Here is a 26,420-nt window from a genome sequence, read left to right as displayed (position 1 = left end):
AAATACAGAAGACTTACAAGAATTTGGGGTTATATGGTACCACATGACACAAAGACTTAACAAATAGTAGTGAGTAAGATATTTCTTAGAGGGCAGACAGAAAGACTGGCAACTGTAATAGGAAGTCGCCTACCAGAAGTGAGAGGGGAGAAATGAACCTTTGTTATATAGCCACAGAGACTGTATCTTTGTTTATTACAATGGTATAGTATAAAGTGTATGTCATGTGAACACACACACATTCAAACCCAACTCTTCTTTGTTATTCTCTTTTCATACATTAAGCTAAGCATTGGGGGCCTCTCCATGGCTAAGTTAACTCGAGCTGAATGTATTTGTCATTCATTGTGCTGATCTCTAGATTTGAGGTTGTGTTTGGAGATATTTGGCATTAATACAGTGATCTTTAGAAACTTAATCTATATGCTATGGGAAAATCGAGTTCATTTTAATTCTAAATTCCAAAGAAATGGCCATCATACTGAAAGAGTTCAGCAGTTTCCCAACTCTCATCCTGATGGAAGATGTCATTCTGTAAATAAGTCTCCCTTATTGGTTGATGAATGAAATACTGTCAGTCAACTGGGAAGCAAGATAGGCAGGACTAGGAGAGAAGGAGGATTCTGGGAAATGTAGTAGGGAGTCACCATGTGATCCTGGGAGGAAAGGATGGAAGAGTCTCGGTAAGATAAGACCTTGTAGAAATATATATTAGTAGTTATGGGTTAATACTTAAGACAGAGCTAGCTGATAAGAAGCCCTAGACATTGGCCAGCATCTGTGTGTTATTTGGGGACTCTGAAGCAGAAAAGGGACCCAGGCAGGAATCCAGCAAACATTATCCACAGTTTCTGGGACATTGATCCCATGGAAGGAAGCTTCCATTCACATTTCAGAAGCAAAGATGAATCATTTATTATCTAAATGCCATTTAATAACAGGGCAAAATAGTCATGGGTGTACAAAGTTTTACATTTTCTGTGTGGAGATGAAGTCTGGGGTCCTAATGGTGAACAACAGAAACATCCCTGCATCCAGTTGGGTATCACCATATCATCATAGGGCCTGTATTCATTTGGGTGTCCCTATGTCATCATAGGGCCACTCGCAGTTAGGAAAGTGGATTCCACTCCATCTTCGTATACAATAGCTCGGTGGGTACAGTGTTTCCGTCCAAGCATGAGTTTGGTTTCCCAGCACTCATAAAGAGTTGGGCACAGTGGCATGCACCTGTAATGCCAATATTAGAGTTGTGGTAGGGTAGAGACAGGCACATCCCAGGGGACTGATGGCCAGTCAGCCTGCTAATCAGTGGGTTTTAAGTTCAGTGAGAGACCCTGCCACAAAAAATAGACAGGAGAGTGACAAAAAGATAACTAATGTTGACCTCTGGCCTGTACACACAGTGACAAAGTGCACCCCCTATACGTACACGGATATGCTCACACATGCATATACTACATATCACACACACACTCGAGGATATGGTTTACCAAGTTACCAATTAAAGTTAACAAATCAACACATGGAAGTTATCAACAAATGTCCTGTGCTCTTAGCAAACCACAACATTATTCTTATGAAGTTTAAAAGCAATTAGGGTCATATAACTGAGGGATCTAGGACACAAAAACATGTAAAGCACAGATCCTTAGCATAATCAATTCCAAAGTAGTGCTTTCTGAGTGAGCCACACTGAAGAAGAATATAAAGATGACACTAAGCATAAGAATATAAACATAGTTTACAGCGTAATGTTACCAATGGGGTCTTGTTCTCAAAAGAAATCCTTTTGGGGCACTGATATATAAATAGACTTTAGTGAAGTATGAGTGGGGTCCAGAATTCTGTAGCTTAATGCTGTCCCTTGTAGGGTCTCAGTGGCTACAAGACATCTCATCAGGGTTCTGGGGTTCCTGTACCATTGTTTGCAATGGCTGCTTTCGATTAGATTCTGAGCTTCTGATGTATTGATCACGTAACCCCACATCACTGGATAAAGACATAATGTGTGTGTGTGTGTGTGTGTGTGTGTGTGTGTGTGTGTATGAGAGAGAGAGAGAGAGAGAGAGAGAGAGAGAGAGAGAGAGAGAGCAGAAGAGGGGAAGAAGAGGGGAAGAAGAGGGGAGAGGAGAGGAGAGGAGAGGAGAGGAGAGGAGAGGAGAGGAGAGGAGAGGAGAGGAGAGGAGAGGAGAGTGCCAAATAAATTGAAGCCTGTGTTCTCATCAGTCTAGAATGCTAGGGAAACAAAAATAAAAGAATAAATCCTAAGTAAAAAATCAACTTTCTATTGCAGTTCCAAACAAGATAACTGCTTCTCTTTTGCATGTTAATTGAAATGGGGATTTATGACCTGTGATAAGATAATCAATCAGTATCAACCTCATTTTGTAGTTAGCAGCAGCTGTGCATACGGGGCTGGGCTTGATGTCGTCCAGTGATTATGTCATTGCTGGCAAACTCCACTCGGATGTGTTCTGAATGATCTAGTTGTTCTCTGAAGCCAGTGTGTATTCAACCTGAGGTGTGAATCATGGTGGAACCACCCACCCCTCTGTCAGGGTCCTCTGCAGCCATGGAAAAGCTCGACTCTGTCACTTTATCCTCCCGGGGTTCGTTTTTCTGAGGGAAGAAGGAAAAAGAGCAAGGCAAAGGAGGAAAGGGCATCCTTCAAGGACAGATGAGAACGGAAGGTGACCCAGGAAGGTGACCTACACTCTCTCGAGTACCACCGTACTCTGAGGACAGAGGTACAGTTTGAATGGGATGCAATTAGCTTCGTTAAAGTTCATCATGAAATCAGATTCCTAATGGAATGTTACTGAGATTTGGTGGAGCTTCACTTTTCTGAGGTATCTAGGTGGGTCCCACAAGAATCAGTGAGGTGTTTCTAGGGCCAGTTCCTTTTCTGACAGCCTAGCACCTCATCGTCCACTCTTGCTCATGAGCTCATTGTGTAAGTGTGTCTGCTGCTTCCGCTTTCACATTGTATGTTGCAGCCAAGAAGACAGACACAGCTACCTAGCCTGGGACTTGCCTGTCTCCAGAACCATGGGATCAACAAAGCTCTTTTCCTTGTAAGTGGCCCAATCCTGGGTATTCTGTTAAGGCAACAGAAAATGAACTAAGACAAAGGTGACCTGGAACTCAAAGGTGCATTTAAGATTCTCGTCCTGGCCCTGCATCCCTGTGCAGTTGAGTGCGTTGCTGCATTAAGCCTGGGGCAAAGTTGCAGGGTTGACCAGAAAACCTCTGCAGTGCCAACATGCAGCTGCCTCTCGGGTCACAAGTTGTTTTCCAGAGCAGGGCTATGGGATCTCTGCTTAGCCAGAGGGCCCCAAGAATTTCTCAGCACCTTTTATCTTCCAGTTCCACTGGACATAGCGATTGTGGGGGACAGTCCTGTCCTCTTCCTTCTCTGCTGCTGACCATCTAAGAACCAGAGTTGGGTGCAGAGAGCCCAGCTGGGAGATGATCCTAAGAACTTCAGGTAAGGAAATGGCCATATGAGGTAGACAAGAGAACATGGCTGATTGGGACATATAGTGAAAAGTTACTCCTACGGACACTTAGGGCTCAGAACCGTTGATGAAAGTGTATGTCTTATGAGGTGACATGAAAGATGGGACATTTTCCTTCCTGCTCTCTCTCCCTTAAGCAAATGGTGTTATCTCATGTTTATGATTATAACTGGTCACAGGCAAGGTCTCCTAGTGCAAGACAAAGTATAAAGGATACTGACTGATGAGAAAGGTCCAGAAGCTCCACAGAGGTGGAAGACTGCCTGAAGTTAAGGGATTTGGTACTTACACCTGAAGTTAAGGGATTTGGTACTTACACCTGCAAGTACTGTTATCTGGGTCAAGGGATACAGCCAAAGACATCAAGAGAGGCTGCCACCTCCTGGCATTTAAAATAGAGCCAGGAACTTGAAATAGACTCTACAAAATTAATTGAATTTGTTGAATATAAAAGCATTTCATAATCATCGAGACTAACGCAGTTTACAAGCAGGGCATCCTTCTTAGGTTGGCAGATTTGCCAAGGAGAAGGAATATAAGGAAATATCTGAGGACGAAAAGACATGGGAATTGAAAACAAATCTCTGCAGGTTGGGGAAGATTGGTTCATTTGGAATATTTTTGTTGAGTGCCTCTTAGGCACTGGGTACTGGTCTAAGTTGTAAGGAATACAGAATAAACACAAGAGTTCTATACTGGCATGGTTTGTATTCAACTGGGAGGGAGAAAATGATAAGAAAAATAAGTTTATGGTATTCTTGGTGATCATTCAGTTCCAGGAAAAAAACATAACAGAAAGGGGAACTAAGGGGAGGAGTTCGGCAAGAGGACACAGGCACACTCAGGTGACTCGAAGGGTTCAGGGGATGGCCTTAAAGATAGCTATGGAGGAGAATCCCTGGTAAAGGAAGAGCAGGTAGGAGGACCACGGTTGGCATGTCAGACCAGCTCTGCAATGGAGTGAAGAAAAGTGAGAGTCCAGGAGCATACCAGGGTGGGGTCATCCCTGCATGTCCCAGAAGATCCCCCCTTTCAAGGCAAGAAAAACAAGTAATTTTATTCATGTTCTTAGACCATTAAATATTTTTGTATAAATGTTTCTCATTTACATGCATAGGACTGCTCGTTAATTGATCATTAAATGACTAGCTACCTTTTTCTAGATTTAATTTTATTTATCCTAATAAAATAAAATTATACTTTGAGATATTGGCAGCATGATTGCTGTGCTAACTTCCTTTATTTTATGGCTTATTGTGTCAAGGAAGAGCACATATTTTAGCTGCAACTATGTATTCTGAAGCAGGAGGGATTTCCCAAACCATAGCTTGGTTGATAAAGTCCATTTCACCCTTATAACCCACAGTTTGTGCTGGTGGGATCCCAGTGGAATGTCCAGTGTGACATTTTCTATCTAAAAGTACTGTCTGTAAACCCTGAGGGGTTCAGTTAGCCCTCCCCACTTTAAAACTTTTTATTAATTCTGTAAGAATTTCCTGAAGAAGATGTTTTCACTCTGCATGAGACAGGAAGCCACTGGAGGGATTTCTAGCAAAGATGTAATGAGATTTGAAAACAACAGAAACCACTGAACCTTAAAGAAAGATGGAGAAGTGTTGAAGAGAACATGGGATCTGGGGAAATTTTAAGCACAATCATTCCTGCCAATATGTCTATGTAGTTTTACTTTAAAGAGGTATTTCCAGACTGCAAGACAAAAGAAATATCTAATGTTTTATTTGAATAGAGTTGCATAAATCTAGAAATTATTCACACATAAAACACACACACATGCCATGGAATGTCTGCAAAATTAGCTCTTGCAATTTTTCTCACTCTGCTTGGTACCATGCAAGCATTTTTTAGAACTGTTGCATCACACTTTTTGGTTAGGCTATTTCCAATCCATAGGGGCTAGTTTAATTGACACAATGTGAGTTGGTCTTCAGAGAAGTGGTGGCTGAATCACTGGGCATTTGCAAACAGAGAACCTGGTGTGGGGAAGAGACTCTCCACTCAGTTTTGTTTGCTCCCAGTCCCTGCAAACTTAACTCAGAATTCAAAGTCCTGGCAGGGGGTATGGGTCTCTGGCCTCACTGGGGCCAGGCACCTATGGTTTCCAAAGACTGCACACAGCCAATGAGAGATGATCCTCCAAGTTAGTTCATTTTACATGACTGTGACCAAAATACTCGGACTCACAGCTGAAGAGGTTTTCAGTCCATCCCAGTGGGAAGATATGCTGAGCAGCACCATCATGGGCAGAAGTGTGAGGATGAGGTTGCTCCTCTGTTGGGCCAGGAAACAGAGAAGCCAAGAGTTGAATTGTGTAGCCAAAGGCACTCCTTTAGCAACCTGCTTCTGTCAGGTGGGGTCTACCTCATGAAGGTTCCAAGTTTCCCCAGATATTGCTCTTTGCGGGGAATGGCATTGTTGAAAGATGAGTCTGAGGGAGACATTGCACATTCAAATCATAACTCCGTTAAGGTACTACCATTGGAGAAATATGAAATGAATGTTGAGAAGCTCAACAACAGATACCACTAGTCTCTATCTGTATCCAGCGGTCACTCACTATGTGTCATTAAAATTATAAAGTGATGTTAAAGGAAACTTGACTCTCCTAATTGCATTCACCACATTTGACTTGCCCAGTAGCTACCCAGTACCGGACAGCATCTACAGAACATTTTTATGGCAAAGAGAGTTCTTTTGTATTGTGCTGTTTTGTGAAGTATTAGTTATGAATCTGAATTTGCCCTTTTTGTTTATAAACTTATACCTGTTATTTTAAAGTATACCTTCGTCTCGCTGAACCAAAGTTGTGATCAGTGGAGACAGAGGATATACTATTGTTTGCATCTTATAACTGGGGAAATTGAGGCCTAGCACTAATAATTGCCTAGGTGTAGCAAGCTTTATTGTTGGACTGAATTGAGCCATCAGACCACAATAAGGACAGGAAGACTTACTGTTATAAAAGCTTGGCCTTAGCTTATACTTTTCCCCAACTAGCTCTTATAACTTACATTAACCTGTTTCTATCCATCTATGTTCTGTCCTGTAGCTCAGTTACCCCTACTCTGCACTGTATGTCAAACCTCTTCAATGCCTCCCTGGCAACTCACCGGTGACTCTACCATTCTCCCTCCCTCCTTCCCTCCCTCCCTCCTTCCTTACCCCCTCCCCTCTCTCTCTCTGCCTACATCTTCACACAGTGTATAGATATCCCACAACACCCAGGACACCCAACATCACTCAGCCTGAATTCCAGCTGAGGCTGCATGCCTTCTAATACAGACACCCTCATGCAAACCTGAGTTTAGGGTGTTCCAGTGCCTGCAGATCGCCTGGGAACTGCACAGAGCTCCCAATCCCGGCGGGAGCCAAGCACGCCAGACTCCAGATCTTCTCTCCCACCAATGAAACCAGGAAACGAGAGGAGGCTGGGAGTACAGGGAAGCAGCTGTCCCTCAGGCAGCATCAGGTAAACAGGCCGGCTTCCCGGCCTGTGTTCCAGCGCCTGCAGATCACCTGGGAACTGCACAAAGCTCCCAATCCCGGCGGGAGCCAAGCACCCCAGACTCCAGATCTTCTCTCCCACCATCAAGACCAGGAAACGAGAGGAGCCTGGGAGTCCAGGGAAGTAGCTATCCCTCCGGCAGCATCAGGTAAACAGGCCGGCTTCCCGGCCTGTGTTCCAGTGCCTGCAGATCGCCTGGGAACTGCACAGAGCTCCCAATCTCGGCGGGAGCCAAGCACCGCAGACTCCAGATCTTCTCTCCCACCAACGAGACCAGGAAACCAGAGGAGCCAGGGAGACCAGGGGAGTAGCTGTTCTGGATCAGGTACAACAGGACCCAGCATAGGATCCAGGGGACCAGGTAGGAGGCTAAGCGCCCCAGATTCCTGTTCTTCTTCACCACCCACGGACCAGCATTTGGACAAGGAATAGAAGAACCACCAGATTATTGGACTTGCTAGCACCCACCAAAAGGGAACTCTGGTCCCCAGACCAGTAAGGGGCTCTTTCTGCACACACTAGAAGAAGAGATGGGAAAGAGACAATACAAAAACAGAGTCAGCAACAGAAAAACAAATATGACACCGCCAGATTCTAGAGACTCCACACCAGCAAGACCCCAACATTCCAATGCGAACGAAGCAGAAGAGAACGACCTTAAAAGCACTTTCATGAAAATGATAGAGGCCCTAAAAGAGGATATTAGAAAATCCCTCAAAGAAATGGAAGAAAAAACAAACCAAAAAATGCAAGAAATGGAAGAAAAAACAAACCAAAAAATGCAAGAATTGGATGAAAAACAAACCAAAAAATGCAAGAATTGGAAGAAAAAACAAACCAAAAAAGGCAGGAAATGGAAGAAGAAATGAAGCAAAAAATGCAAGAAATGGAAGAAAAAACAGCAAAAAATGCAAGAATTGGAAGAAGAATCATACCAAAAAGGGCAGGAAATGGAAGAAGAAACAAAGCAAAAAATGCAAGAAATGGTAGAAAAAATAAAGAAAAAATGAAAAAAATGGAAGAAGAAACAAACCAAAAAAGGCAGGAAATGGAAGAAGAAACAAAGCACAAAATGCGAGAAATGGAACAAAAAGCAAACCAAAAAATGCAAGAAATGGAAGAAAGAACAAACCAAAAATTCATAAAAGGCAACAAACGGACAAACAGATAAACAGAAAATTGCAAGAAGCAATGCAAACACTGCAAGCGTTGAAAACTGAAATAGAGTCATTAAAAAAAACACAATCTGAAGAAGGCAGAAAATAGAAAAGCTGGACAAACAGTCAGGCACTACCAACACAAGCATTACCAACAGAATAGAAGAGATGGAAGAGAGAATCTCAAGTGTTGAAGATACGCTAGGAGAAATGGATTTATCAACCAAAGAAAACCTTAAATCCAACAAATCCTTAACACAAAACATCCAGGAAATATGAGACACCATGAAAAGACCAAACCTAAGAATAATAGGTATAGAAGAAGGAGAAGAAATCCACCTCAAAGGGGCAGAAGGCATATTCAACAAAATCATAGAAGAAAACTTTCCCAACCTTAAGAAAGACATGCCAATGAAGGTACAAGAAGCCTACAGAACACCAAATAGAGTGGACCACAAAAAAAATCCCCTCGCCACATAATAATCAAGACCCCAAACATACAGAATAAAGAAAGAATATTAAGAGCAGCTAAGGAAAAAGGTCAAGTAACATATAAAGGCAGACCTATCAGAATTACACCTGATTTCTCCATGGAAACTCTGAAAGCCAGAAGGTCCTGGATAGATATTCTACCTACACTAAGAGACCATGGATGCCAGCCCAGACTACTATACCCGGCAAAGCTCTCAATCACTATAGACGGAGAAAACAAGATATTCCATGACAAAACTAGATTCAAGCAACATGTGTCCACTAACCCAGCCCTACAGAAAATTTTGGAAGGAAAACTCCAACCCAAGGAAGCTAACTACAACCAGAAAAACATAAGCATTAGAGAATCCCTCTCTACCAACAGCCAAAAGAACAAAGGGGTGAAATTCCATACATAATTCCACCAACAACAACCATCGCAAATCGAAGAAGGATGAGCAATCAATGGTCATTAATATCCCTCAATATTAATGGCCTTAACTCACCCATAAAAAGACACAGACTAGCAGAATGGATTCAAAGACAGAACCCTTCCTTCTGCTGCATACAAGAAACACACCTCACCCTCAAAGACAGACATTACCTGAGAGTTAAAGGTTGGGAAAAAATTTTTCAATCAAATGGACCCAAGAAACAAGCAGGGGTAGCAATCCTAATATCTAACAAAAGACTTTAAAATAAAATCAATCAAAAGAGATAAAGGAGGTCATTACATACTCATCACAGGTGAAACCCACCAAGATGAAGTGTCTATCCTGAACATCTATGCCCCCAAGACAAAGGCATCCACATTCGTTAAAGAAACATTATTAGAACTTAAATCTCATCTAAAGCCCCACACAGTTATAGTGGGAGATTTCAACACACCACTCTCACCACTAGACAGGAATACCAGACAGAAACTCAACAAAGAAGCAAAGGGTCTAATAGAAGTAATGACCCAACTGGGATTAGCAGATATCTATAGAACATTTCATCCACATAAAAAAGAATATACTTCTTCTCACCACCACATGGAACCTTCTCAAAAATCGACCACATACTTGGCAACATATCAAACCTCAGCAGCTACAAAAAAATTGGAATAACTCCATGCATCTTATCAGACCACCATGCCTTAAAATTAGAATTCAACAACAACACAAATTGCAGAAAACCTACAAACTCATGGAAATTGAATAATGCTCAACTGCACCATCCCTGGATCAAAGAGGAAATAAAAAAAGAAATTAAAGACTTCCTTGAATTCAATGAAAATGGAGACACAACATACCCAAACCTATGGGACACTTTGAAAGCAGTGCTACGGGGGAAGTTCATAGCACTAAGTGCTCACATGAAGAAACAGGAGAACAGTTATACCAGAGAATTAACATCACAGCTAAAAGCTCTAGAACACAAAGAAGCAAACTCCCCCAGGAGGAGTAGACGCCAGGAAATAATCAAATTGAGGGCTGAAATCAATAAAGTAGAAACCAGGAAAACAATACAAAGAATCAATGCAACGAAGAGTTGGTTCTTTGAGAAAATCAACAAGATAGACAAACCTTTGTCCAAACTTACCAAACAGCAGAAACTGAACACGCAAATTAACAAAATCAGAAATGAAAAGGGGGACATAACAACAGACTCTGAGGAAATCCAGAGAATCATTAGGTCATACTTTGAAAACCTGTACTCCACAAAATTTGAAAATTTAAAGGAAATGGATGACTTCCTGGACAGCTATCATTTGCCAAAACTAAATCAAGAACAGATAAGCAATTTAAATAGACCTATAACCCCTATGGAAATAGAAGCTGTCATCAAAAGTCTCCCAACCAAAAAAAGTCCAGGTCCAGATGGCCTCAGTGCAGAATTCTACCACAAATTCAAAGAACAGCTTATACCAATTCTTCTCAAAGTGTTCCACACAATAGAAGCAGAAGGTTCTTTACCAAACTCTTTCTATGAGGCTTCAATAACCTTGATCCCCAAGCCACACAAAGATACAACTAAGAAAGAGAACTTCAGACCAATATCCCTCATGAACATTGATGAAAAAATACTCAATAAAATACTGGCAAATCGGATCCAAGAACACATCAAAACAATCATTCACCACGATCAAGTAGGTTTCATCCCAGGGATGCAGGGATGGTTCAACATACGAAAATCCATCAACGTAATCCACCATATAAACAAGCTGAAAAACAAAAATCACATGATCATCTCACTAGATGCTGAAAAAGCCTTTGACAAAATCCAACACCCCTTCATGGTAAAGGTCTTGGAGAGATCTGGGATAACAGGGACATACTTAAACATAATAAAAGCTATATACAGTAAACCAACAGCCAACATCAAACTAAATGGGCAGAAACTCAACGCAATTCCTCTAAAATCAGGAACAAAACAAGGCTGTCCACTCTCTCCATACCTTTTCAACATGGTACTTGAAGTTCTAGCTATTGCCATACGACAACAAAGGGGGATCAAGGGGATACAAATTGGGAAGGAAGAGGTCAAACTTTCACTGTTTGCAGACGATATGATAGTTTACATCAATGACCCAAAGAACTCTACCAGGGAACTCTTACAGCTGATTAACACCTTCAGCAAAGTGGCAGGCTACAAGATCAAATCAAGAAAATCAGTAGCCCTACTATATATAGATGATAAAAGGGCTGAAAGAGAAATCAGAGAAACATCACCCTTTACAATTGCCACAAACAACATAAAATACCTTGGGGTAACGCTAACCAAACAAGTGAAAGACCTGTATCGTAAGAACTTTGAATCCTTAAAGAAAGAAATTAAAGAAGCCCTCAGAAAATGGAAAGATCTCCCATGCTCTTGGATAGGTAGGATCAATGTAGTAAAAATGGCAATCCTGCCAAAAGCAATCTACAGATTCAATGCAATCCCCATTAAAATCCCAGCACAATTCTTCACAGACCTTGAAAGAACAATAATCAATTTTGTATGGAAAAACAAAAGGCCCAGGATAGCCAAAACAACCCTGTTCAACAAGGCAACGTCCGGAGGCATCACCATCCCTGACCTCAAGCTCTATTATAGAGCTATAGTCCTGAAAACAGCTTGGTATTGGCACAAAAATAGACAGGTAGACCAATGGAATCGAATTGAAAATCCGGGTATTAACCCACACACGTACGAACATCTGATCTTTGACAAAGAAGCTAAAAATATACAATGGAATAAAGAAAGCATCTTCAACAAATGGTGCTGGCATAATTGGAGACTGGCATGTAGAAGAATGCGGATCGATCCATGTTTATCGCCATGCACAAAACTTAAGTCCAAATGGATCAAAGACCTCAACATAAATCCAGCCACACTGAACCTCTTAGAAGAGAAAGTGGGTGGTACCCTTGAACAAATTGGTACAGGAGACAGCTTCCTGAACATAACACCACTAGCACAGACAGTGAGATCAACAATTAATAAATGGGACCTCCTGAAACTGAGAAGCTTCTGTAAGGCAAAGGACACAGTCAGCAAAACAAAAGGCAGCCCACAGAATGGGAAAAAATATTCACTAATCCCACATCTGACAGAGGGTTGATCTCCAAAATTTACAAAGAACTCAAGAAGCAAGTCTCCAAAACAGCAAAGGACCCAATTAAAAAGTGGGCTGCAGAACTAAATAGAGAGTTTTCAATAGAGGAGTCTAAAATGGCTGAGAGGCACTTGAGAAAGTGCTCAACATCCTTAGCCATCCGGGAAATGCAAATCAAAACAACTCTGAGATACCATCTCACTCCTGTCAGAATGGCTAAAATCAAAAACACCAATGACAATTTATGCTGGAGAGGATGTGGTGAAAGGGGAACACTCCTCCATTGCTGGTGGGAGTGCCAACTGGTTCAGACACTTTGGAAATCAGTATGGAGATTCCTCAGAAAAATGGGAATAAACCTACCACAAGACCCAGCAACTCCACTCTTAGGCATATATCCAAAAGATGCCCATTCATACAACAAAGATGTCTGTTCCACTATGTTCATAGCAGCTCTATTTGTAATAGCCAGAACTTGGAAGCAACCTAGATGTCCCTCACCCGAAGAGTGGATAGAGAAAATGTGGTACATCTACACAATGGAGTACTATTCAGCAGAAAAAAATAATGGAATCATGAGATTCGCAGGCAAATGGATGACACTAGAAGAAACCATCCTGAGTGAGGTAACCCAGTCACAAAAAGAGAAACATGGCATGTACTCTCTCATATATGGATTTTAGACATAGATCTGGGGAGTGCCAGCCTACAATCCTATGGCCAGAGAGTCTGGGAAACAGAAACTTCATTTAGTGGCCTGTTAAGTACTGAGCTGAACTCAAGAAAGCCAGTAACAGAGAGGGAGGACTGATGATCAAACGGATTAAGACTGGGCTGGTTTAACCCCCAGAAACAGCTGACCAGACAAAGGTTAACTCTTGAATCCCAGGCATCAGCCTGGGAATCCAGCATGGGACTGATCAAGACCCCCTGAATCTGGGTGTCAGTGAAGAGGCCTAGGGAACCTATTGAGCCTTGGGCAGCAGATCAGTACCCATCCCAAGCATATACACGGACTTTGGACTCCCATAGAACAATGTGAGGTGCACTCTCACCCTGAACTCTTGGGGAAGGGTCTAGGCCCTGCCCTATATGAAATGACAGACTATGGACACCCCCATGGAGGGCCTCACCCTCCCTGGGGGAATGAGGGGATAACGGGGGGGTTGGGGGATGGCACGGGAGGAGGGAGGGAATGGGAGCGGGACCTGGAACTGACTTGTGAAGCAACCTCGTTTCTTATCTAAATTTAAACTGGAAAAAAAAAGAAAGTTATTTGAATGCATGTTAAACATTAATGTAATTTTTGAAAGGTTATATCTGATTTTTTTTACCAAAATAAATCTGGAGAAAATAAATAAATAAATAAATAAATAAATAAATAAATAATTTCCTTTCAAGGGAAAAAAAAAAGAATATTGAAGCACATTGATTACGATAGGTACCTGAAAAACCTGGATCAGGAAAAAATATTCTTGGAGGAAGTTAAATATAATAGTAAATTTTCACTGTCAAGTTGACTAAATTTAGAGTTGAGTCATCTAAGAGACAGGTGAAGCACACTGAGGTTCATTGGTGAGGGAGTTTCCAGGAAAGACTAACTGAGGGTGACAGGTGGACCCCTGAACCTGTAGGCAGAGACTGGAAGAAATACAAAGAGTAAAGAATAGTGTCACCCAAGCACAGGGAAGCCTCATTCCTGCGCTCCTTGGTTTGCTGTGATGAGAGTTGCCATGCACCCTCTATTGTCAAGAGGGACTGAATGTTGAGAAACCATGAGCCCAAAACAACCTGGTTTCCCTTAGACTGTTGAGGGAGAGGGAATTGGCCACGAGTGAACATTTTTGTCCTTTGGGATAATATTTCTTGTATGCGTGATTATTAAGAATCAGACTTAATGGCCAACACAAAACAAATTCAATGCTATTTTTGGATTTTTTTTAACCTTAAAGGTCTTTTGCTTATAATTACAGTGAGAGAGAGAATGTGTGTGCATGCATGTGTGTGTGTGTGTGTATGAGAGAGAGAGAGAGAGAGAGAGAGAGAGAGAGAGAGAGAGAGAGAGAGAGAGAGAGAGAGAGAGAGAGTGTGTGTGTGTGAAGGGGTGTGGATTTGAGTGAGTGGGGAGGTGCGGAGGATCTGGGAGTAGTTGTTAAAGGGGAAAACTTAATCAGAGTATATTGTATGAGGAAGCTATTTTTAAAAAAGGAAAAGAATAAGAAGACCAGGTAGCAGCGGTGGCAGAGGTGGTTGTTCATGCCTTTAACTACAGCACTCACTCCGGAGGTAGAAGTAAGCAGATGTGTATGAGTTCGAGGCCAGCCTGGTCTACAAAGTGAGAGAGTGAGTTCCCAGTTATCCAGGCCTCTACAGAAAAAGCCTGCTTGGGGCTGGGGGGACAGAAGAAGAATCAGACTTAGGGGCTGAGAGATGGCTGAGTGGTTAGGATCTCATGTTCCTTTTCCTGAGCATCCATGTTTGTTCTCTAGCACCCTTGCAGGGCAGGTTCTAACCACCTGTAACTCTAGCTTCTGAGATTCCCACATCTTCTGATTCATCTGGAAATTGCACTTTTGAGTACATATACATAATTAAAAATAAAATAATACTCTTTAACAAGCCAGATTTGCTCCCCTTTTTCCCCAAAACTCTGATACTTATTTCATATCAGCTTACATTTACATTTACGTGTGTTGGTGTGGGGGGGGAGGGTGCTTGTGTGCACTGTGTGATTTTATGTTGGTTTGCACAGTGAAATATAAATCTACATATTTCACAGCTACACATTTATTGCCCTTTATAGTAGCATTTCATGTTTCTATATGACTGCCAAAATAAACAAATAAAATGATAAACTTAGAAGTTGAAAAAAAAACCTGAGTTTAGATGCTCCAGGCAATACAGTATTATTGTAAAAACAACCATTTTGTTGTCACAGTTTTAGTCCTTATAAATTCCCCCATCAATGAAATAGCCATGCAACTTTAGCAAATTATCCTTTATGGGGCTTTTCAAGGCTTCTTTGCCCAAGGGCACTATAACCCATTACATAAATACCAAGATAGATTGACAGACAAGAAATGCCCTGTCACTGGCTAGAGCAGAAAACAAGGGAAGAAAGTCTTATAGGCTGCCCTGCCAAAGCAGCACAGATCTTGGAAGCAAACTTCCTATCTGGGTGAGGATGGATCTGGAGATTGAGAGAGACACATGGTTTCTCAGGAAAGCAATCTAAAGTGGAGTATATAGGTTCTGTTACTTAACTCCAGTCTTTTTTACAATTGTTTATTTATAATTATTAATTTATTTGTGTGTGTGTGTGTGTATTAGGGGGAATGCCTCTGTGCAAGTGTGGTAGTCAGAGGAAACTTGTGGGAACTGGTTCTCTCCTTCCCTCGTGTAGACTGAACTTAGGTTGACAGGCTTGGTGGCAAGGGTCCTTACCCTCTGAGCCATCTTGCTGTCCCTAAACCACAGTGTTTATAACGAAATTATGCAGAAGTTAGGTTTGTTACCTCAGCCCTAATTTAAAAATTGGGCTAACCTGAACACTGTGAGGACCTGGGCACAAACAGAACTGGGTTCCCATGAGCCGTATGGAAGTAAGAATTATTTCAGTTATAAATGAAGATCTGCAAAGCATGTCCTTCCAGACTCGTCACCATTCTATGAGTAGCCCGCTCCAGTCACGGCTCTGTCCAACAAGTCTAAAGACATACCTACTTCTGCTGCCCCACGGCAGGCAAGTACTGGTTCTGAGGTCTGATTCTCAGTGGTGACCAAACATCTCATCTGGGATGGATTTTGACTAAAATATCTCAGGCAGCCAGAGGGAGCATGTTCTCCCCACATCCCTTTCCTTCCATGATTGAGGTTTTCCAGACATTCTAAGAAGCTTGTAAACAACACATCTCCTGAACAATAAGGAGACAGAAACAGCTGTGTTGGGTCTGGACCTGCCCAAAGCTTCTACACGCTGCGATAATGTAGTAGCATCTTGCTTTGCCAGTGAACTTCCGAAGTGGCCACACCCTATGGGCGTGGCTCAGGTATTCAGCCAAGACCCATTACTTGGTAGAGGGGGGACTGGTGGACACAATTACACCCCGCCATTAGGAGCATCCATTCCTCAGGCTCTGCCCTAGACTGAGGATGTCTTGTTTTGTGTTGGCTTCCTTCTGTACTCCACAGCTCTCTGTCCAGCATCGTCTGATCCACAGAGCTAATCAAGTTTGTCCCACGTCCCTTGACCATGAGCTCTTTCTCGTAAAACCAGAAACAAAACTAAGCAAATAGCGATAACCTCTGTTTCGTTTCACTAGCCCCTCTATCATAGGGGCCCTTGGAGGATTCTTGGCAGGTCTCTTCAGGTCTCACAGCTGAATTACAAACTTTCACGATTTTATAATCACATCAGGAGACGTTATATTCCATCTGTGAATTGTGGTTCAGTAATAAACTCTTTTTAAAGGAAGGATTTAAATGCACACTTTGATATCTTGTTAAAATGAGGCTGCATTGTCATCACCTGAAGGAAACCATTCCTCCTTGTGACAAGCTACAGTGGTAATCTGATTGCTACCCAGGAACAGCTCAAACATCCTGAAGGTGTAGCCATGAAGAACTAGGGGTAGAGGGAATGCCTGGATGGTGAGGTGTACTGTTGTGGGCTAGTCCTTTACTGTGTGAAGCTGTGTCACTGTGATCGGTTTAAGAAAAAGCTAAATGGCCAATAGGTAGGCAGGAAGTATAGCAGGGACTTCTGGACAGAGAGAACTCTGGGAAGAAGAGAGTGGGAGATGCAGATCAAGCAGGATGGGCAGTACAGAGATGAAGAGGTAATAAAGCCATGGGGCAGAAAGTAAATTAACAGAATAATAGAAATGGGTTGATCTAGGTTATAAGAGCTAGTTAGAAACTAGGCTAAGCTAAGGCCAAGCTTTTATCATTAATATAAGTCTCCATGAGCTGGCAGCCCAAAGAAAAGCCTGACTGCAGTGTACAGTTGACCCACAGCTCTAAAGACATGGGCCCTGGGCATCATTCACTAAATCTATTTCAAGATAATTTAAAGTCATCCTCTTGGATGGGGATGACCTTAGAGGTCATGGTGTGTGTGTCTCCTGTTGTATGTTCCAGATGAAGGAAGTGAGATCTAAGCTCCAACAGGCAAGGGGCAATTTCAACTCTGCATCACATTGCCTGACACCATGCCTCTTTGTCAGCTGGTACTGCCATAGCAACAGGATACTGAAGACGATAACCTCCTACAGTCCTAGATAAGTTCCTCATCTAACTCTAGTTTACAGAGGCCTATCTCCAAACAGGACCACAGTGCAGACTGCTGTTTCCTCAGTGTGTGAAGCCGGGTCTACACTGCTAGATCAGTACTCATTCAGTTCACCACAAAAATGGCCATCCACTTGCTAGTTACCCATTGAATATTTGCTTCAGATCACAGAACTCATAATATAGAAGCTGTACAGTAACTGTTGAATTGTAAATATAATACATATATATGACTGTTAATAGGGAAAGATGAAAGAAAATAAGCCTGTAAGGCCACCATACACTAGCAATTGATTTCTTTTCTTCTCTGTGTGTTTCCATAAATAAAAATTTAAAAACAAAGTTAGATCCATAGTTTTCTAAAATCTTACTTTTCATTTTCTTTTTTAATTTTCTTTATTTTTTTGAGATTTTAATACAATTACATCATTTCCCCCCTTCACTTTTCTCCCTCCAGACCTGCCCACCTACCCCTCCTTGCTCTCTTCCAAATTCATGGCCTCTTTTCTGTTATTAACTGTTGTTACATACATGTATGTATATACATACATGTTCCTAAATAAATAAGTACAGGCTGTTTAGTTGATATAATGTTGCTTATATGTATGTTCTCTGGCTGTCTGGTATTGGATAGCCAATTGGTATGTTCTTCCCTGGGGAAGACTATTTGACTCTTACCATTCCTTAGTTGCCTGTAGTTCTGTGTGTGGAGTAAAGGCGTTTCTCCTTGACTTTAGATTTATTTTTTACTTCCTTGTTTTTTAATGCTTTTGCCATCTGCACCATGGATCATACCTTTATTCATTTCTTGCATTTATTCTAAGGTTTTCTGTCTGCTTTTAACTCTCCTGGTTTTATATTTAGAAAAAGATTTATTTATTTTGCATGGCATGTCTGTGCACCATGCATTTGCTGTACCTGCAGAGGGCATCAGAGGCTCTGGAACTGGAATTACAGATGGTCGTGAGCTGACATGTGGGTTCTGGGAACTGAACCCTGGTTCTTAGGCAGAGCAGTCAGTGCTCTTAACCACTGAACCATCTCTCGAGGCCCAACAGTTCAAGTTTTTAACTTTTAATTTCACAATGATTTCAACAATTGTACTATTTTGAATGATAAAATAAAGAAACGCTTCCTTTTCAGCTTATTAATGCACACACACACATATGTTAGATGATGAGCCTATACATTTTCCTCTATGCAACACTGGTTTGTGGCAAAACATTCCATTTAAGGGGTTTTATATTTGTGGTTATTATTTCTGAAATATATATACATATATATGTATATATGGAGCTATCATTCATGTGCATTGCATTTTATCACACAGGATTTGAGTTGACACTTTTTCTGCAGTAATAAGGTAGAGAATTCAAAGAGGAGATAGGATTCTCAGTCAGCAGTCAGTATGTTTGAAGCTTCTCAGAGAAACTCTCCCTCCTATTGGGCAAAGCTTCAGAATCAAACACCTATTCAGAACCACAGCTCTAGGCTAAATTGCCTGGGATATAGACCCTATTCTGTCCTCTCTGCCGTGGTTATGTATGGGACAGCCCTTAGTTCTGACGCCAGGAGGCCAACACAGACAAAGGTGCCTTCTTTGATAAGTGAGACATAAGCGAATAACACTCCTCTAAAATCTCGCTACAAGTTTGTTCCTTCTGATGAGCTCCACGTTTGTTTCTGTTTGGGTGAGAACCATGTATTTAAACAGCTACACTTCAGCCCCTGCTACATTATATGCTTGGAAACCTTGACTTTATTTTGCTACAGTGTTGCTATATTTTGACTCGATGCTGTCTTTTTTTTTAATGTAACACTAGGCTAACCACGGGACAAGACAGGCAGCAGATATGCCAAGCCTAGTGTAAGAGCCTTGAAGAGCAGAACTATGTCAAACTGGAGTCAAAGAGGAACTGGGCAGGAGTCAGGAGATAATGGGACTTTGCCTTCTAATGGTGTGGTACTGCCTCTGAGGGTTTTTTTTTAAGTTATAGTCTGAAAGTCTAACATGTGGATGGTACAGCATCTATTTTCACTAGTAATATTTGTGTGGTATTTATTCCTGGCTTGTTTATTATTAGTGGTTTTTGAGTGTCAAAAATTATAAGACTCAAAAATGTGCTGCAAAACAAATGAAGCTGAGAACTACTGAAGTGAAACTTTTCTATTAATAACTAGAGACCCAACCAAGACACACCATTTCCTAGAGAAAAGTATGGCCAGAGATGCTGTAAGAGCCCAGCTTCCCTTTCATTCAAGTCAACCCAGGACATTGTTCTGGTTCTACTAGCTTCTAACAACAGGAGAGGTCTCCCATTGGTGAATTACCACCAGATAACAAAATTTTCCATTTCTTGGAAGAACATTCACTTATTCACCAATGAAATCCCCTCCCCTCTTGGAGTCTACACTGGGAGACTACAAGCATAGAGGCATTTCTTTCATTTAGATAGCTCTCATATTTTCCATTTCCCAATTTACCATTTTTAATCAAAACCTCTATGTTTTCATGTTATTAATTTTGGGCCTTTTTTCTGGAGACACAAACCAACTTCTCTTGCAAATAATAGAAGAATACCTTCCCAGTGGTTCTCAGCCTTCCTAATGCTGCCACCCTTTAATGTAGTTCCTCATGTGGTAGTGACCCCCAACCATAAAGTTATTTTTGTTACTGCTTCATAACTATAATTTTGCTACTGTTTTGAATTGTAATATAAATATCTGATATGCAGGATATCTGCTATGTGACCCCTGTGAAAGGGTTGTTCAACCCCTCAGAGGGGAGTCATAACCCACATGTAGAAAACCAGCGTATTGTTCTGACTAAACTGATATTTCTGAATTGTTAGTTTCTTCTTAATTCTGTATGTCTGCAAACCATGAACTTGTCACACATTGCTATGACACTGACTTTTGCTTTGTGTGTTTTTGAGAGCATATGCCTTGGTGTACAGTGAGACACATCTTATTATTGTACTATCTCCTCTAACTCTTTGCTGTTCCTCCCTCTAATGTCCTCAGACCCTGGATAAAGATTGTGTTCAGATGTGTACCCTTCATCTCTATAGTCCGGTCTGCTAAGCCCAAGCGTTACTCCATTCCCTCATCCCACATGAGAAGCAAATTGAGGAAGACAGTGTGTAGAATACTGGGTATCTAAGCAATGTTAGACTTCTTTAGGTAAATCCCTCAACACCCAACCTGTAGACACTAATACACAAAATTGTAGCCATATCCAGGGCTGGAGAATTGGCTGTAAGACCTGAGTTTAGCTCCCAGCAGTATTGTGGTGGCTCACAAGTGTCTAGCACCCTCTTCTGGCCTTCATGGACATTGCACACAAGTGGTGCATAGACACGCGTGTAGGCAAAACACCCCTACACACAAATGTGAAATAAATATATCTTTCTTTTTTAACTAAATCTTTGAAAAAAATCAAAAACTAAATGTATCCATTTGAGTACCCTAGAGTAGTCCCTGTCAACTCCATGGAAAAAAAGGTATTCACAGGCTTTGTTCCTAGAATCTTTCATTTCTAGTGATGAGGCATGGATAAACCATGGATAGTGTACATCAGTATATTTCTGTTGGCCAGGGACCTGGATAAAGAGGTCTTGTACCATGCTGTAGAGACTCCTTCAGCCCAATGATTTCTCTGTGTTATTTTGTCTTGCCTGTAGAAAAATAATGACAATGTGCTTTTTTCATTATTCACACAATGGAGTTATCTCTGTAATTTGGTATTGTTGGCCTTGTTCATGTAGATGTCTGAGCATAATTCTTTTTCAGTGTATAAGAAATCATTGCTATTCTTAGTTTTCACTGCTGTAGTAACCCATTGCCCTTCTTCCTTCCTGCCTCCATTTCCCTACTTTCAAGTGCACACACACACACATACACACACACACACACACACACACACACACACACACACACACACACACACTTCGCAGCACACTCAGAAGTGAATCACTGCTATTAAAGGGCTCTGTGACTGAGAGGTATTTAGACAACTAGTCTTAAAATGATCAAGTCCTTGGCACTTGTGATTCAGTGGAAAATCAAGTAAAATAATCCTTTGCTGTATCAGCACCCTTTGCTGTATCGAGTTATATTTTCTATAGCTGGAAATTTGAGAATAATTACACAATCCATTTACCAAGGGTGGCTGGATAACAACTCTATGAGGACTGTCACGTGAATAAGCAAATAATAATGGCCTGCATTTAAAACCACACTTGTCTAAAGATCCCTATGCTGTTACACTTCTCTCCAGACCTGGACCTGAAAACATTTCCACCCTGAAAAGAAGATGCAATCTACTCAGTATTTATACAAGTGATTTTTATCCAAGTACACTGGCCTATTGGAAAGGAAAGAGGGTTAATAAATCCACATAATTTAGGGACCAATTTTAGCCAAAAATTTCAATCATTTTTCAGAACTTAAAAACAGTCTACTGCTTTGAAATTAATCTCTTTTTACTTTCTTTTTATCTGCTAAGGAGCAGTGAAACAGTCCAAATAAAAATAGCAGAAATTAGACAAAATGGAACTTAGGAAGGAACTTTGCTTCTTTTGTGTTCTTTAAAAAGCAAAGTAGTTCCAGCTACATAAGAGAAGCTAGATGCATTTCCCCCCTACAGACGGGGCCCCATGTAGCCTAAGCTAGCCTCTAATTTACTGTGTAGATATGGATGACCATGAACTCCTGATCCTTCTACCCCCAGTTCCCAAGTGGTAGGATTTCACGTGTAGGCCACCATGCCAGGTTTTGTGCTGTGTGGTGGAGGTGGATTGTACCCATGGTTTTATCAGTGAGCATTTACATAATTAAATACATGATCAGAATCTTGCTATTTTTAATCTGTTTAAAGTTAGACTTACTAGGCAGAAAGTTTGTGAGAGTCAGAGGAACAGGAAGTTTGCTGTGAGATTGGCTCCTAGAAATGTCAGACATGCTACATCCATGAAGTCTCAATCACACAGCTGCCTAGACAAGATCTGGACAAGGATGACACCAATAGACATGCTGACCTGAAAGGCGGAAGCTCACAAAGCTCAACCCTAGACAACAACTAAGGAATGCTGAGAGCTAGCCAAACAGCCTGCCCCAGGGAAGAGTCCCCTAAGAAGTTAACCAGCAGCAAGTGGTCAGCCCTGAAACTACGCATACAAGTAAAGTTACACAGACAGAGCATGCTGTATTTATATGTTTAGGAATGTGTGCATGTGTGTGTGTGTGTATGTGTAAAGCATATATATGTACATAATATATATACACATACACACACATATATACATATATGTGTTAAAACATGTGTGCATGTCAAAAAAAAGAGGCTATGAGTTTGAGAGAGACCAAAGAGGTACATATGAGAGGAAGAGGGAAGAAAAGGAAGGGAAAATTATGTCATGATAATATCATTTCAAAAAATTAAGTAATTATTAATTTTTTTTGGTTTTTACAAGACAGGGTTTCTCTGTATTGTTTCGGAGGCTATCGGTCCAGCCCAGCCTTGAACTCACAGAGATCCGCCTGCCTCTGCCTCCGCCTCCCGAGTGCTGGGATTAAAGGCGTGTGCCACCACCACCCGGCAGTTATTAATTTTAAAAGAATGAGCCAAGCTAGTATGCATGCTGTCATACCATGTAATGCTCTGTCTTACCATGTAAGCACACATGCTATCTCACCATGTAATGCTCTCCACCGTGTCACAGAGCATCAAGTGGCTCATTCTCTTACACTTCTTAGCCTGCACAAGCTTGAGGGAAAAAACCTCTATACCTTATAAATAGCACCCAAAAATGAACTAGGACAATTTTCTAGCTCATAAATTCCAAAACTCACTCTGCAACGCTTACTTCTCACACCAATATTCTGTCAACACAGAATTCTATTCCATGTGGATCATTCGGGACCCAGGTAGGCAGACACCGTGCCATCATCTACATGTGGCTCGCATTGACTTCCAAGACTACTCTGAGTACTGTCATTCCCTGGAATATGGATAAAACACACAGGGAGCTTGTGGAAAAGAATGTGTGGGTCACACCTGAAAACTGTATGTGTATTTTCTCTCTGTATAGTTTTTCAGCCAGAACTTTATTAGCAAGCTGTAAATAACTGCTGTCAAGGCTTAGAAATGTAGACTGGCCACGGTTCAGAAGGAAGAAGAGCCAAATTACAGAATCTTTCACCTTTGTCATTGATGCAGTGACTCATAGACTTGTAATAAAATTTATAACTTAGAGTCGTAAGATGCAACATCTTACATTGGAAATAGTGCAGCCACTGACATCAGACGTCTCTAGGCTTAAGATTTGTTCAGACACTTATTATAATTTGACCTTGATTAATATCATTAACCTCTCTTGAGACAATATTTCCTCATCTGTAAGATGGAGTAGCCACTCCCAGTTCACAGGGTTGTGCTGAAAAGGGAAATGATACAGTTAGAAATTTAGCAAAGTACCTGCCATAATGGAAATGCTCCAGAATGCAGCTGTTAATGTCAGATCTTGTTCCTATAACTCAACACCTCACAAGAAGGAACTAAAGGGAGGAGGGGTTACTTTGGCTCACAGAAGAGACAGAATCCATCATGGCATGGGGCAGAAATATAAGGAACATGGTCACAAGATAGCCATGGCCATGAAGTAGGGGATGAACAGGAAGTGATTTTTTTTGTTTTGTTTTGGTTTGGTTTTTGGTTTTTCGAGACAGGGTTTCTCTGTAACTTTGGAGGCTGTCCTGGAACTAGCTCTGTAGACCAGGCTGGACTCAAACTCACAGAGATCCTCCTGCCTTTGCCTCCTGAATGCTGGGATTAAAGGTGTGCACCACCACCACCCAGCCGAAGTGAGGCTATGTTATACTACCTCAGAACTTGCCACAGTACTTCCTCTTCCAGCAACACCCCGCTTTTTACAACCTTCCAGACGAGTGTCACCAACTGGAGACCAAGTGTTCAAACAAAAGAACTTCTGGGAGGCATTTCACTCAAATCACACAACAAGAATGGGACAAGGGGTCAGTATAACTTAACACCTGTCTCACTTATTTAAAACAAAACAATTTAACTCGTATTTGAAAATTCCATTATCAAACAATTCCATCTTACCATGAAGAAATGATTAGCCTCTAAAAATCAGTGGAAGAGAACATTCTAAGAATAAAATGATAAGAGTTGTGTCTTATAACTCTATAGTAGTGATGACATAGGTGGGGTTTTAGGTTTTTAGGGCTTAAAACTAAAACACTCTTATCTTCTATTTGCAGATACAAAGATCGCTGCCTGTGAACCAGAACAGACCCCAGACACAACACATTCAAAGAGGCCCAGGACCATATTCTAATGTGTTCAAACTCTATGTATTAATGGAATAAACCAGCAACATCTTTAATCTACATTTTGTCATGTTCAATCCAAATTCCTCATTTGGTTAGAGATATCTCTGAAAAACTCAAACCTAACAAAACCAAGGGGGATAAATGATGGAATGTCCTAAACAATTAATAAACTATGATATGAATGTTGTATTAGTGAGTTTGTGAGTGTGTTTGTTTGTGTCCTTATATATGTATATATATGTGTGTGTGTGTTTGTGTATATGTGTGTGTTTATGTGTGTTTGTGTGTATGTGTTTGTATATGTGTGTGTTTATGTGTGTTTGTGTGTATGTGTTTGTATGTGTGCATGTCACGTGTGTTAGTGTATATATACTTGTGTATGTTGTATGTGTGTGTGAGTTTGTGTGTATATGTATGAGAGCAGTAATAAGGAAAGGGTAGTAGGAAAGTTTTCTCCAAAATCATCCCAGTTATTGATTTCTGAGGAAACACCTTTGAAATGCAGAATTATGCCTACTCCAAGTGTTGCTGCTGCCTGAATGTTTTGTTTGTATTTCTCTTCCCCATCTGTGGTCTGAGTCCACACTTAGTTTTTTATTTTCTTAAGGCTGTTTACTCTTATTGGGTGCTGGCTTTGGTCCATGTGGCAGAAGAAGAGGTTAAGTAAGGGTCAAGGTGGCAAGCGACGGAGGCAGATGACACAATGCCATTACTTTCTCCATGTTCACAAGGTATTCGTGGGGCTGCTCTGACGACCAATGAAGATTCAGATTTCTCCTGCCTCCTGGTTACTCTTCGTGGCTGTACGAATCATAGTCGAGGAGTTACTGAGGCTACTCTACTGACAATAATGTCTGAAATAATCTTAAAACATGCATGGGTACCTTAAAGTGGGGGAGTGATGCTGTGTCAGTGAATAGCCACAGTGAGAGAAGACTCAAAGAGAAATGAAGCTAAGGAGGAAAATCTGGGCCCACAATGAGTTGAGCCTAGTTCAGGATAGCACAGAATGCACATGATTTAATCAGGTTTTCATAATGAGAATTTCAAGCAAGCTTGTGTCACATTATGGAGTTTGAATCGGACAAGAGGTTAGGATGCTAGATTACAGATCTGACTTCACACTAAGACAGTCGTTACTCCTGTGAGTTGTAACAAAAGCCTGGAAATGGAAGTGAAAACTGGGTCTAGGTTGTGGATCTTACACAGAATCAGGCAGAGGCCCCAGGGGCTCTGGCAGGAATCTAGAAGTGGATATATGGGTAGGGAACCAAATTGTAAATCTCTAACCTCACTGGAGATCAGTCAGGGCTCCTGTGGATCCCAGAAGAAACCTGCTGATAAGGGAGGGCATAGGGAACCAGGAAACAAGAATGGGTATGGGAATTTCTGACTTAACATTGGGTCAGAGTCCCTGTAGGTGTCAGTAAGAATGTGACAAAAGCCAAGAGGTGGGGATACAAGTCACATATCGCTGACATTACACAGAGTCAGTTAGAATCCCCAAGAGTTCTGGCAAG

General features: G+C 41.3%; 1 long non-coding RNA gene across 1 annotated transcript in view; it reads right to left on the bottom strand.

Moving 5' to 3' along the window:
* Positions 1–1,027: 1,027 nt before the first annotated feature.
* LOC110340298 overlaps positions 1,028–26,420 on the bottom strand; it is a 32,352-nt gene continuing 6,959 nt past the window's right edge. Inside the window, exon 3 of the long non-coding RNA XR_002382080.1 lies at positions 1,028–1,230. This is a non-coding gene — a long non-coding RNA (uncharacterized LOC110340298). The remainder of the gene's footprint in view (positions 1,231–26,420) is intronic.

The sequence above is a fragment of the Mesocricetus auratus genome, unplaced genomic scaffold, assembly GCF_017639785.1.
Source record: "Mesocricetus auratus isolate SY011 unplaced genomic scaffold, BCM_Maur_2.0 Super-Scaffold_100026, whole genome shotgun sequence".
NCBI classification, from domain to species: domain Eukaryota; kingdom Metazoa; phylum Chordata; class Mammalia; order Rodentia; family Cricetidae; genus Mesocricetus; species Mesocricetus auratus.
This window is presented reverse-complemented; position numbering and strand designations above follow the sequence as displayed.